This window comes from Protopterus annectens, chromosome 2.part0, assembly GCF_019279795.1.
Source record: "Protopterus annectens isolate FY-2018-M chromosome 2.part0, PAN1.0, whole genome shotgun sequence".
NCBI lineage: Eukaryota > Metazoa > Chordata > Ceratodontiformes > Protopteridae > Protopterus > Protopterus annectens.
The window spans coordinates 1,051,495,178-1,051,508,968 of NC_056728.1; the positions used below are offsets into that span (position 1 = coordinate 1,051,495,178).

Genomic DNA, 13,791 nt, shown 5'->3' on the forward strand with positions numbered 1-13,791 from the left:
TGTTTAGTCCTATCCAAATAAAAATGTAATCGCCTATGTACATCTAACATGCAGAGTTTGTATCCCCCTTTGTTTTGAAAATTGGGGAAGAAAACAGGGAGACTGGTGACCTGGTTAGTGGTGGCTTCATCTGCAACCTTGGGGAGGAAAGAAGGGTTGGTACACAAAGTCACTATTCCTTGTGGAAGATCACGTAACGTGGCTTAGAGGATGCTTGAAGTTCAGACACTTGGCTACAGTGATGGCTACTAGAAAAGCAGTCTTACATGACAAAGCTTCAATTCAACCTTAGCTGGCAGTTCAAAGGGAGGTGCAACCAAAGCTTCCAAGACCATGGTAAGGTCCCATGGAGGAGTGGGTGAAGAAAGGTGCCCTTAAGGAAAGTTTTGCACAACTTAGATGAGGCTACAGGTAATGAATTGTCTCCCAACGTGAAAGTTCAAAATTGCTGCCAATTGTACCTTCACAGCAGAAAAACTAGCTCAGTTACAAAAAAATGGATGTAAAGTCTAATGCAGCAGGAACAGGAGCCATAAAAGCATCCAGGTGATTTTGGCAAACCCAAATGGAAAATCTCTTCCACTTGCTGTTCTACATTTTCCCAGTAGATGCTTTATGTGCTGCACCTAACATTTCTCTAACTGGGGAAGACGGCCCAGGATTTCAAGCCATCAATGAATTGGAGCAACCAAGTGGTCAATTTCAGGCTGAAAAGATCCAAGTGAGAATGTCCAGAAAGGTCTGGAATGGGATCCAGAGTCCATGGTGGACAAACTAGGTGAGATCAAAAGAAACCTGTCTAGGACAAAAGGAAGCAATGATTACTTTGCTCTTCAACCTCCAAGCTTTCTGAAGAAATTCAGGAACAGGAAAAGTGTAGGCATAAAGCGGGGGGGGGGGGGGGGCAAAGCATGGACTACAGCATCTCTGTCATCCCTGCAGAGGGATCAGGGCAAAAAAAGGTATGGTCTTACCTTAATGTACCATCTGTGTTGTTGATATTCATTCATGACTGTCTGGTCTCTGTTCCATCCTGGGAACAGACTGACTATAAGATCGTGCCAGTCAAAAACTCTCAAGCTAAGTTTACACATAGTGCCCCTTTCCTCATCATCTCAGATAGTGTTTGCCCGTAAGGATAGAAAAGCAGAGGCTTTGTTAGAGTAACTACCCTATCAGACAACCAGGACCAAATCCAAACCTCCAGGAGTCTTTCAGAGGGGGTAGGAGTGTGGGATGTCATGAATGAATGAACACAGATGAATGTTATGGTAAGAACATAACTTCTTTATCTGATGTTAATATTCATTCAATCATGACTGATGGGCCAGAGTCCCTAGCTACTTTACATCTTGGGAGGTCCTATGGAAAGATATTTGAGCACCACTGAGCCAAAGGATGCTCTTCCCCTGGAGACCATATCCAATTTATGAGCAATAAAGGTATGAGAGGTAGCCCAAGTAGCTGCTGTGCAAATGTCATCTAGAGGCTTCAGAGTGAAAGGCCACTGAAGTGGATACTGATCTGGTGGAGTGAGCCTTAACTTCAGCTGGTAGAGTCTTTATGTTTATAAAAGTAATACAATCTCAACCATTTTGATACAGTGACTTTAGTTTGCCTAGTCTTGGACCTGAAAAAGACAGGAACAGTTGGTCCGATTTTCTGAACGATTTAGTCCTGTCTAAAAACAATGGTCTATGCACGTATGCACATCTAGCAAGTGCAACAGTATTCCCCCTTAGATACAAAAATTTGGAAGGAAAGGTGGAAAATCAATGGACTGGTAAAGGTTTAAATCTGAAACTTAGTATAAAGGAAGGGTTAGGCCGAAGTGATAAGTGATACTCTCTTTGTGGGAAATGTATAGTCATTTTGCACACAAAGCTTGCAACTCTGATAACCTCCTGGCTGATGTGATGGCTACCACGGATAAGTTTTTCCAAGATAAAAACTTTATATCACAAGGGGTTGAAGGTTACAGTTTGTAAGAGTAGCATCAAATTCCAAGGTTTAATAGGATCCTTAAGAGGTGGTCTCAAATGTACGACTCCCTTTAAGAAGGTTTTGCAGAGATGGTGGGAGATCAAGGACGAATCATTAAAGCAATTATGAAAATTTGAGAGAGCTGCCAAATGGCCTTTGGCAGTAGCGGCTAAGGCTCCTGACCGGAATAAAGTTGACAAGCATTCTGAGACCTTATGAATCAGAGCGAAGAAGGAATCTAGTCTGTTCTTGAGCCCAGATCACAAATCTAACCCATTTACTATGATAACGTTTCCTGGTGGATGGCTTATGGGAAGCCAGAAGTATCTTTTGCACTGGAGAAGAGAATTACTCTGCATGTCAATTACTGGAAGTGGAGAAATCAACGGTCAGCTTGAGACTCCGTAGACAGAGATGGACCAGAACGTGCAGATAAGAACAGTCCTGGGATGGGATCCACAGTCTGTGAACTAGGCGAGGCCACAGAAAAAGGAACCAGACTTGACTGGGCCAACAGGGTGCAAACAGGATCACTTTGCTTCTTATCACTTGTGCTTTCTTTAAAAACTGTGATACAAGGGAATGGAGGGAAGGCATAAAGTAGACCAAGGGGAAAATTGTGTATCAGAGCATCTCTCGGCATCTCCCCGATGGTGGGGATTACAGCAAAGTAGAGGCTGCATTTAAGGAAGAGGCAAAAAGATTGCAAGGCTGGCCCCGGCGTCGAAATTTTTCGGTCGCTATTACGGAATTGAGACACCACTTACGAGGCATAAGGATGTTTCTGCTCAATTTGCCTGCAATCACATTAGAATTCCCAGGAATGTGCACTGCTATCAGAAAGTGGATGGAGTCCATCATCCATTGCAACACTCTCCGGGCTTCCCGACCTAACTGGTAAGATCTGGTTCCGCCTTGTTTGTTGATGTATCAGACCACTGACATGCTGTCTGATTGGACAGCAATCGTCCCAGATGGAAGGGAAGATTGGAATGCTTGCAATGCTAGATGCACCACCCTCAGTTCAAGGACACAAATGCAGATTGGCCTTTAAGGGGGACCAAGTGCCTTGGACGGTTTTTCCCTGAAAATGCCCCCACCCCATCAGGGAAGCATCCGTGGTCACTATGGGCTTTGGGTTGAGGGGATGAAAAAAGGCAACTCCTAACTTGTTCTGGCTTCATCCACCAGTTCAGATCTTGTTTGCAATGGTTTGTTATGCAAATCGGGTAAGAGTGAATGCATCAGTGCAGACTACGGAGAAGCTGGCAGCCAATGAAGCAGCAACATATGGAATCTCACCAGTGGAACCACAGTGACTGTCACTGCCAAACTCAGTAGTTGCAAGACTAAGCAAGCTGGAACTAGGTGTTGAGAGTATCTGATGAAGCTGGGATTTTAACCTTTGCAACCTGTGATGAGGTAAAGCAGCTAGGCAGGATCTTGTGTGGAAAATCACCCCAATGAATTCCAAGGTTTGAGCTGGTACCAGTTTTGACTGTTCCTTGTTTATTGAGATGCCTAGCATGTCTGTAGTGTACGGCTTGAAACAGTAGATGCCTGGTGGGGGCAGTAATGAGCCAATAGTCTAAATATGGAAACACCCAGCATCCTTGTAGTCTCAAGTGAGCTGTTACTACTGCCATGCATTTGATTAACACCATGGGAGTTGCAGTGAGACCAAAGGGCAGTGCTCAAAACTGGCAGTGATTGGCTCCAAGCCGAAAGCAGAGTAATCTTCTGCATTAGTCTGCCCATTTTTATGTGGTAATACGCGTCCTAAAGATAAAGCACAACCAATCATTTTTTTTTCCAGAAGTGGAAGGATAAACTGAACCGTGACCATCTGGAATTTTGTATGACAAAGTTGTTCAAGATGCTGAGATCCAAAATTGACCTCCAGTCCCCTGTCTTTTGGCACTAAAAGGAATCTTGAATAAAAACCCAATCCTATTTGGTCTGGTGGGACTGTTTGGATGACTCTAGCAGCTTTAAAACTTCTTGTGTTGCTGCACACCTCTGACTGGGTGGAATGTCAGGGATTTGCCTGTGTGGCCTTGGGTAAAGGTCAAATAGGATAGGGTAACCTCTGGTCATTGTCTGCACCCAAGAGTCTTGAATGCCAGGCCAAGGGGTACAGAGAGAATCATCTCAGACTGCCTCCAGAGGCAAGCAATCAGGCCACTCTTCAGGACTGCTGATAGGGCTGCCCAGAAAAAGTCCCTGGAGCTCTAATTTCATGGGCCCCCTCTGCCATGTGAGGGGCGTCTTCCTGAAGAGTTCTCCCCTCTGCCTCAGGGAGAAAACTCACCATGTGTGTCATGAAAAGGCCCTTGGGATTTCTTGAACCACACTTTCCCAGACTGCTTCTTGGTATAGGATCGTTGAGGAGCAGAAATGTGTATGCCAACAGCAGACAGGGTCTTTCCATCCTTCTCACACCTGGCTAAAAAGTAACATTGGGCCAAACAAGGAAGACTCATCAACGGGAACATTAATGAAGGAAGACTTGAAGGGGTCTGCAAAGTTGTGCAAGTGCATCCAGGCAGGACTTCACATGACACCTGTATCTGCTTCTCTGACAACCCCTTATGGGGGATCAACTGCATGGTCAAATTAGAAATGGATTCTAGGGTGGCAAGCTGGGAGGTAACTGTCGGATACCTCAGATAGTGCTTCTGCTAAGGTTCCTGAAAGTTTGAAATCAGGTCCCTCTGAAGACTGATTTTGTGCAGTCTCAGAGGAATTGGCTCAACGGTGTCAGGGGCCTTCTAACCACGCTGCACAATGACTAACTCATCCATAGGCAGGGTCACCCAGGAAGTAGGTAGAGCACAGAAAGCCTGCAAGTATACAGACTCCTCAAAGGAAGGGTTGATGGGCTTGCAGTCACCAGTTTCAGAATCTCCAGTATGTATCCAAAAGGAGACATTCTCAGGGAACGAGCATGGGGACTCCTTCCCACTCAATCTGCATCTTCAGTGAGGGACTCCTCAGGGGAATCAACATGCTTCCACTTGCACATTCTTACAGGGTGGCTCTTCAGAGGGAGCATCTGAAGAGGACTCCTAAGACTGTGTACCCTGTAGTAGATTGCCTTGCTGCTCCCGTGCCCAATGTCCTAGAGTAGTGGGCAGTCAGCTGCATACCAGAGGACATGTATATATTAGAACCCGACGAATGGGCCAACTGCATACTTGCAGAAGCAAGAGCCCTCTCCATAACCTGGAAGGCAGATCTGCGTGTAGAGGGATGGGAGCCAGGAAAGACATCACACCCTGCTCAGTCGACCTTCCTCCAGGGTTGGAGCTGCAAGAGGACCCTGAGCTGCCAAAACAAAAACTGTAGATGGTGCCATGGGGAAAAATGGCACCAAACTAGGGATCACGGTGCCGACAGGCTACTCATTGTCTCGAGGGTGGACCGGCTCCAACTGAGCTGTGGTCCACAAGATAGGCTCCAGAACCACAGTAAGATCTACCAATGGAACCGAAGTAACTGGCACCGGGATAGGCGTCTGTATCAAGGGCTCCAAGGCCTGTGGGGAGGATGAAGGAGGAGCACACGCTGAGCCTTTGGAGAAAAACTCTCAAGCTCTGGGTGGGAGGGAGGCTCTGGATGGAGTTGGGATGCCTCTCGCCGCTTGGAGCTGCTCCACAAGCCTCACTACAAGTTTGAAAGGTTCTGGGTGGGCAACCCCAAAGGGGACTGGCCAGTCAAGAAAAGGACTAAGCTGCTGCCCAACATAAGGGTCGATGGACAGGGAGTAGTGTCCTGGCTAAAGTTTCACCTTTCTGCACAGAAAGACCTGAAAACTGACTGGGAGGGTGTGACTGAGGGGAAGAAACTATTTTTGGTGCTGAAAACATGTCTGGTACCAAGAACAGAGTTGGTACCATGATAGTAGTTGTCAATTCCAGTGTCAAAGTTGCCATCTGCACTGTGGAGGGGGTTTTAGGCTCCGGTGCCTAAATAGTTGGTGCTGACAGCTTGGGAAGTTTTGTCTTAGGTTCCGTACGAGTTTTAGAAGGCTTCAGTTGCTACTTCTCTTTTTTGTCTCTTTCTTAGGAGGTGCTGAAACCTCCTCCTCAGATAAGGCCTCCAAGAAAGGAGTTTGTAGCAGACTTTTGATTACTTTTTATGCTCTGCTAAGGTACAGGCACTGAAGCCCTTACAGAGCTTGCATGGAGGTTGAAGCTGTAAGTGGGCAACTCCCAGACAGTAGACTCAGGAGACATGCCTATCGGAATTCGGCATCTTCCTACAACATCAATCTCACTGTTTAAACCTAGTTGTACTTTTTTTTTAATCATTCTTCTTGATCCAATAAAATAATTTCAGATACAGAAGTCCACACAACAAGACCACCTGTCCAACACACAAGCGCAAGAAGACGTGAGAGATAAGAAACCCAAAGGGGGAAAAACAAATACCAGCAATGTTAAGATTACCAAGGGGCAAAGGGAGGGAGAGTCTTGTACCAGCAATGGTATGAACACCAAAAGGAAACTAAAGGAAAAACAGTCAGAGAAAAGTATTTAACTGTGTTAATGAGAGAATTTTTGATATTTAAAGGAGAAATAAGAAAAAACGTAGAATTGAAACATTATAACACTTAGCTTGAGAGCAGGCCTGACGCGTCTCAATTCTCTACACGGCAAACGAGATCAGAGGAGATTAGGAAGGGGGCACTATGGGTAAACTTAGCTTGAGTTTTTTTTTTGCTGGTGTGAGCTTGTTATATCACTCTATTCGGTTCAGAGGTCGGAACAGAGACCCATCAGTCATGATTGAAGATCAACAGACCTTGCTGCATTTGGTGCTGCATCAGAATGGTCCTGCTGAGCCTGTCTGCTAGAATGACTTCCTCGGAATGTGCTTTACCACTAGAAATCAGTTGTAAGAGACAGCCCATTGCCATAACCTCATGGCCTCTATCCATTGCAGGTAAGAGACCTAAGCACCTCCCAACTTGATGTACCAGACAAGTCTGTCTGAAGTGCAATGGCTCCTGAGGGAAGAGAGATATGAAAGGCTTGTAATGCTCATCTCCAGAACGTTTCTATGCAAATTTGTCTCTAAAGGGGACCAGGTGCCTTGAACTGACCCAGAAAATGCCACCCCCTCCCCTAAGTTAGGAGGCATCAGTGGTCACTGTGGTCTTTGGGGGAGGAAGGATCAAGGGCAATCTTATTCTTGAACCTGCGAGTGAAGCCACCAGAGAAGAAATGCCTTGCATACTTGAGCGTCTCATCAGATGACTTGGAGGATAATAAAGAAGGGACCACTGAACTGCAAGTTTCTATTGAAAAACATGTGGGGAAATTAGCTGTAGGAACAAGAGTTATGGTGACAGCCATGGAACCCAGTGCTCTTACAGCAAGACAATCTGGAGGTGTAGAAATGTCTAGAACCTGTTTGACAATCTGGAGGTGTAGAAATGTCTAGAACCTGTTTGACATGGAGTCTGAGGGTGGAGATCCTGTCCAGGGGAGAAGAGCTAAGCAACGTGTTGTGTCCAGATGGGCTCTGATTAAGTCTATTCACCTGTACTAGATGTAGATGTAATTTCTGGGGGCTGAGGTGAGACCACAGGAGAGTACTCTGAACTGGTAATTGGCTCCCAGTCAGAAGTGGAGAAACCTTCTGGAGTGCCTGTTCATTGTTCATACGCATACTGACTGTCAACAGAGCACATCCAGTCATCCTTCTGCAGGAAGGGCAGAACGGACTGAATTGTGACCATATGGAACTTTGAATAGGCAATGAATTTGTTCAGGTTTATCAGATCCTAAATGGGTCGGAAGTCCCGTTTTCTTGGGCTCTAAAAAAGAATCTGGAAGAGATGCCTCATCCGAACTGGTCACAATGGATGGTCTGGATGACTAAGTGAGCAGCTTTGAAATTTCTAATGCCGCAGCCTCCCTCTGACTGGAACATCAAGGAGGGACTTGGAGAGGGATTTTGGAAAAAGGGTACAACATAGCCTCTGGATATGACTTTTTAACTCCCAACGGTAGTTTGTGATGGCTCATCAGGCTGTTGGGTGTGGACACATCCCCGGACTGTTTCCAGAGACAAGCAGTCGGGCAATCCTTCAGGACTGCTGATTGGGCCTGTCTGAGAAAGCATCTCAAGATCCCTAGTTCATGGGACCCCTTCCATCACAACGGCAGCTTCTGCCATTTACACTATTTCCCCCTCTGCTTCTGAAGGAAAAGTCTCCCTGTGATTCCTTGAAAGGACCTAGAGTTATTCGGAACCACAACTTTTTACCACCATGTTGGTTCCTGGAGAAGGACTGCTGAGGGGTGGCAAAATGGATTCCAATGGCAGACAAGGTCTTCTCATTCTCCTCACTCTGGGATCATCTCTAACTGTAGAACCAAAGGTGAGCAGTCAAAAGGTGCATTAGTAAAAGACTCCTTAAAAGGTTCTGTGAAATCAAAATGCCGCATCCAGGCATGGTGCCTAACAATGCCTGAACTGGCCACCTGTGAGGCACCTTCTGCAGCATGCGAGATTAGCCTCATGGACCTTCGCTACAGAAAGGGTGGCCATTCCGGAGGAAAAGGTTTTCTGTTCCCCTGCAGACATGGACCCTGGAGCAGGGCTAGAGAGCTTCCTGACCAGGTTTATGTAGTCTGTTCACATGTGCCAAATAGTTCAAACACCTGCAAAGCGAATGTCACTGAAGTGTACATCTGCTCACCAACTCATCCACTGCCTGGGATTCCCTGTCAGAGGGGTGGACAGAGGAGCCTTCCTGGGCCAGCTCCCCCTCTGTGGCTGCTGCAACCACCATGGCATCGGCAGGAACACCCTTAGTCAAATGGGGTCCGATGGGGCAATAAGGATTTTGCCTGGGCGTTTTGGAATGGGTTCTGCTGTGTCCAGCTCTTTCCACACCCTGCAGGAGATCGTCAATAAGGGGGTCTCTACAGAGGGAACACCCAAGAAGTAGAGGGGCCTGACCCAAAGGCTTCCAGGAACACCAATTCATCTCGGTAAGGGTTTTGGGCAGACCACCCACCCTTCTAGCACAGGGTTACCATAATTTCTCCAAAGGAAACCTCCTCAGGTAGAGATATAGAGGACCCTTCCCCTTCATCCAAATCAGTGTCCTTGGTGAGGGATTCCAGAGAGGAATTCATTAGGCCTTTTACACACACGCTTATGATGAACATCCTCCGTGGGATGCTCCTGAGGTACAAGAATACTCTGGGTATTCCGAGTGGGAAGAGGTCTAGAAGCTCTTCTGGGCAGGCTGCCTGGGAGGTGATAAAGTAGTACTTTTGCACAAACCCTCCTGAAGAGGGACTGGGCTCCAAAGAATGAAATCTTGAAGCTCTCCTAGGGGCACAGAGAACCCTTTTCACCACCTCAAATGCTGAGGGTAAACAGATCCAAGGGAACATTCACCAGAGCCGAAGTGGTCAGAGGAGAAACCCTACAACTCCTCACCACTCCCACATCAGAGATGGGAGTCTGGGTCGAACTATCATGTGCAGAGGCTCTGAGAGGAAGAGCAAGCTCCCAAAACTTCATAGCCGACATCAAATTCTTAGATCCAGTGCAACAGCTCCGAGAGTCACCCCAATCTAAGACTCAGCGCCAAACTACTCAGGGCAACCTTCTGAGTAGAGATAACAGTACCTGTTGGCTCTGACATTTCTGCTCTAGGAATCCTCTGACCAGAGGACTCCAGGAACAGGGGGTCAGGCTGGACTAGAAGAAATGGGAACAAAAGAAGGCTAGTGGCTACCAGATCCAAGGATGGTGCAGCCAAAACCCCCAGTTGAATTTGTGCTTTAAGAAACATCATCAGCATCCTGTCAACCTCAGCTTCAGAAAGACTCAGACGACCTGACGAAAGATGCAATAGAAGACTACCTGCAGGCTGGTCCAGGAGACTTATGACAACTTGGGCCTTGAAGTAATCTGCTCCAGAGAGAATCTCTGTGATCGAAGCTGGGCAGATTCCCCGCACACATGCTGATCAAAGGCTTAAGATTCAAAGCCGTGGACGTCTTGCGTGCAGGTTCATCAGGCAAAGAAACTATGTCCAAGGACCATTTAGTTTCCTGGTGGGGGATGAGCCCCTGAAGTGGAAGGAGTCATGGAGGAGGAAGAGGGTAATTCCTATCAGCACACACTTGGTTGAAGCCAGCACATATGTCACAGGAGTCCAAATGAGAGGCTGCTAAACAAACACTCCATGTGGGCATCCGAAAGAGGGATCTTATGTCCACACGTAGCACGCTTTTTAAACCCGGCTGGTTTATCTGACAAAATGAAGGGCAGAAGACTAACAGCCTAGGAAAAGACAGGGGTTCCTAAGTTAGAAACTTTTTTGGTGGAATGAGGAAAGTAGTAGTTAGAAGGAACTGTAAAAGAAAATAAATGGACCTATGTGGATAGAATAAAGAGGTTAAGAAAGAGAACTATAGGAAGGAAATTTGTCAAAAAACTCCCTCACTAAACCCCAAAGGAGCTCAGACGATTGCAATTTTGATGCCATTTGAAAATGTGGCAAACAAGATCAGAGGGATGAAAGGACAGTAGGGCGTTATGGGTAGGGGAGGAGCTCAGATTTTTCAGATCCTAGAGCTGTAGTACATGGCTGAGTCAGATGAGATGTCAGATCTGAACCCACAGGTCGAAGATCAAATGAAAAACTTAAAATCGGCAACTTTATTCAAAGAGTTAAATAATCCATTCCCTAGTGGCAGCTGCAAAAAAGGGAGGGGGTGAAAATTAGAAGTTATGTACTCGCCATAACGTTCCATCTGAGTAGGTGACTTCATTTGGATGCAACCTGTGGGTATCCGATCCGAGCCGGCATTTCAAAAGCTTTAGGCTCAGAGCTCCTAGCTCCTCCCTCTACCCATAATCCCCTGCCAAGCCCTAACTGACCTCAGATCGAGTTTGCCTAAATAACATTACCAAAAAGGTATCTACAAAGATGCAAAAACTCTTGTTGTATAAAGGTCAGGGGGATGGAGGGGGGGATGGTTGCATCCAAATGAAGTCACCTACTCAGATGGAACGTTATGGTGAGTACATAACTTCTAAACCTGAAGTAGGCAGACTTAATTTGTCTGCAACCTGTGGGACAGAGTCCCCAGCTACCTAAATCTTGGGCGGCCGTCATGGAAGGATGTTCCGGAGCACCGCTGAGCCAAAAGATGCTCTTCCCCTGGAAACAACATCCACCTTATAATGAGAAATGAAGGTATGAGACGAGGCCCAAGTGGCAGGCCCGCATATATCATCCAATGGCACTCGGGACTTAACGCAGCTGACGTGGAAACTGCCCTAGTAGAGTGAGCTGTAACCCTTTGAGGAGCAGGCCTACCTGAAGTGTCATAAGCCTGTAGAATACAATTAGCAATCCATCTAGATAGTGTGACTTTGGAAACTGCTTTGCCCATAGCAAATTTAGCAAAGGAGATGAACAGTTGATCTGATTGTCTATGACCAGCTGTTCTGTGAAGGTAAAATCGCAACTGCCTATGAACATCTAAAGAATGCAGCTTGTATTCTCCTTTGTTTTTATAATTGGGGAAAAACACAGGTAAGTTGATCGATTGATTAATATTAGATTCCGAAGAAACTTTTGGAAGAAAGGATGGATTGGTCCTGAGGCACACCCTATCGGGAAAGGAGAGATAAGGCGGTTTGATGCATAGAGCCTGAAGTTCCGACACTCTTCTGGCTGATGTGATGGCTACCAAGAAAGCAGTCTTCCAGGAAAGGTACTTTAACTCTGCAGAAGCTGCAGGCTCAAAGGGAGGAGCAGTAAGGGCCTGTAGAACTAAGGCTAGGTCCCAAGGTGGTACAGCTTCTTTGACCGGTGGTCTCAACAGAAAAACTCCTTTAAGAAAGGTCTTACAAAGTTTCGCAGTCATGAGGGGAGCTGACTCATGACCCATACGGTAATGGGAAATCGCTGCCATTTGTACCTTTACCGTGGAAGAACTAGCCCCTTGATGAAAGAGGTCTGTTAAGAAATCCAGAACCGCAGACATAGGTGCTGAAAAAGGATCCATACTTTTCTGGACTGCCCAAATAAGAGAACCTTTTCCATTTGCTCCGATAAACCTTCCTAGTGGAAGGCTTATGAGCCGCCACTAAAATGGCCTTGACAGGTGAGATACCGGGAGTCCTAAATCAAGGATGGAACTGGAGCAGCCAGGCTGCCAATTTCAGGGTGTGTAGATTGGGGACCGGAAGTCCCAGAGGATGGGAGATGAGATCCGGGATCGGATCCAGAATCCAGGGTGGATTCACTTTGTGAGACCATACATAAGGGAACCAGGGTTGACGAGGCCAGAAAGGGGCAATGAGAATCATTCTGCTCCCCAAACTGTTGGCTTTCTACAAGAGCCTCTGCATCAGAGGTAGTGGAGGATAGGCATAAAGGAGACCGGGAGGCCAAGCATGCACCAGAGCGTCTCTCGGGGATTCCCCAGGTGGGGGAAGCAGAGCGAAGAAACTGTCGCATTTGGCGTTTGAGTGAGAAGCAAAAAGATCGCAACAGGGTTTGCCCCCAGATGGCAAAAATCTTCTTCGCTACTAGAGGATTGAGAGACCACTCGTGCGGGGAAAGAATGGTGCGACTGAGTTTGTCCACAAGGATGTTGGATTTTCCCGGAATGTGCGTTGCTACAAAAAAGCGTTTGGTGGAAATTGCCCATTCCCAGACTCTCATGGCCTCTCGACAAAGGGGGTAGGACCTGGTTCCTCCCTGCTTGTTGATGTACCAGACTACAGACATGTTTGTCTGTCTGGATCGCAATAGCCCCCGTAGGAAGAAGGCTGTGAAGTGCTTGCAATGCTAGGAGCACCGCCCTCATTTCCAGGACATTTATATGCAACGAGGTCTCTGAGGAGTTCCACGTGCCTTGGACAATCTTGCCCGCAGAATGCCCCCCCCCACCCGAGGCGAGAAGCGTCCGTGGTCACCGTGGCTCGGGGGAATGCTGCACAAAAGGGTCTCCCTGTTAGAGGCTCCGGAGACTGGAGCCACCAAAACAGGGAGTCCTTGCATGCCTTGCTGACCGCTATCGGACTGTTGATAGGGGAATATAGCGGGGACCACTGGACCTGTAGGGTCCATTGAAGAACCCGCATGTGTAAGCGAGCTTGAAGAAGTAGTGGAATAGCTGCCGCCATTGAACCCAGGGCCCTCAGGACCGAAGCTGCCGTCGGAAACGGTTGCAGGACTGCTGTGATATGACACTTCAGGCTGGAAAGCCTGTCTGGGGTGAGGAAGGCCCGCATTGATCTTGTGTCTAACCTTCCTCCTATGAAATCTATAAGTTGTGTGGGGTGCAGTAAAGATTTCTCCCAGTTTATGGTGATGCCCAGCCTTGGGGCTATAAGAAGGAAATAGTCCCTGGCTGAGCACAGTAGATGCCTTGATGATGCCGTCAGGAGCCAGTCATCCAGGTACGGAAAGACCTGTAATCCCTGGAGTCTCAGGTGGGCCGCTACTACTGCTAGTACTTTGGTGAACACCCTGGGGGCAGAGGTGAGACCGAAGGGGAGGACCCTGAACTGGTAGTGACTGGCTCCCAGCCGGGAAGCGAAGGAACCTCCTGGACCGTCTGTCCATCCGAATGTGGTAGTACGCGTCCTTGAGGTCGATGGAGCACATCCAGTCGTTCTCCCCATAATGTCTCCAAATGAGACGTCTTCAGGGGGTGATCTTGGGGAGCCCTCCCCTTCATCCAAATCTGTGCCTTCGGTAATGGACTCTGGGGAGTCCATGTGCCTCCTTTTGCACTTACGCTTCCTCGGCAC

General features: G+C 47.4%; 1 protein-coding gene across 6 annotated transcripts in view; it reads right to left on the minus strand.

Moving 5' to 3' along the window:
- The window catches only part of ELAVL2 (ELAV like RNA binding protein 2), a 1,537,668-nt gene that overhangs the window by 739,441 nt on the left and 784,436 nt on the right, over positions 1 to 13,791 (minus strand). The gene's annotated exons all lie outside the window — the stretch shown is intronic.